This window comes from Seriola lalandi, unplaced genomic scaffold (genome assembly GCF_002814215.2).
Source record: "Seriola lalandi dorsalis isolate HSWRI2012SDOR001 ecotype SW California unplaced genomic scaffold, Sedor1 jcf7180002054646, whole genome shotgun sequence".
NCBI classification, from domain to species: Eukaryota; Metazoa; Chordata; class Actinopteri; order Carangiformes; family Carangidae; genus Seriola; species Seriola lalandi.
In genome coordinates, this window is record NW_019525199.1 from 362107 (window position 1) to 362891 (window position 785).

The 785-nt window shown below is 45.1% G+C and overlaps 1 protein-coding gene across 1 annotated transcript in view; it reads right to left on the reverse strand.

The window, feature by feature from the left end:
- The window catches only part of tbx4 (T-box transcription factor 4), a 24353-nt gene that overhangs the window by 16511 nt on the left and 7057 nt on the right, over positions 1-785 (reverse strand). The window lies entirely within an intron of this gene.

Below are 785 nucleotides of genomic sequence, written 5' to 3' on the forward strand. Positions count from 1 at the left end.
ACATCTCCATACTTCTTGTTTGGTTCAGATGCCTGTCTTCAAAGGCTCAAAGTGCTGGACACCACCTGATCATGTTACTGTAAATACTCTCTCACATAACAGAGAGAGAGAGATGGGGGGGTGGGGGTGGGGGGGATTGAGGGCAGGTAATTTAAATCTCTCTCTCTTAGGCTTCAAATCCAATCATTAGGAGAGATCAGTCCCGGTATCATCCTCACTGAGAGATGGGTTAATCCCAGAGGAACATTCAAAACTGACCTCTGCTCCACTCACACCACAGAGACACAGTGGATGGAGGCCTGTGTCAACACAAGAGGCCCTCGCATTGGAAGAGTATGACTGTAACTACCTGGTGGATCTGCTGCTGCTGCTCGCCCTTTAACTGAGTCTGAACAGGAACAGATTCACTGCGGTCTCCTGTAGAGATACTGACTTATCCTGGCTCTACAGTCACATACACTACGCTCATATTATATGGTTCAAACTAGGGGTGGCTCGTTGTTGACGTCATTATTCGAGTAGCGTTTCGTTACGTGCACCAGCCGTGACGGAAACTGCAGTCTTAAAATGCTGTGATTTAAGTTGATGTATTATTTATTTTAACTTTGACTTTATTGTTTAGGCTGTTGATTGAGAGTTACGTGTTAAGCAGTACAGTACAGAAGTCCATAAAGTGCCGGTATTTGAACTTGCACTTGGTTTCCATTGTTGGCTATTTATTTACATACATGTGAAAGTATTAGACAGTGATGTTCTCCGACAGACAAACAGTAGGGGGGGGGGGG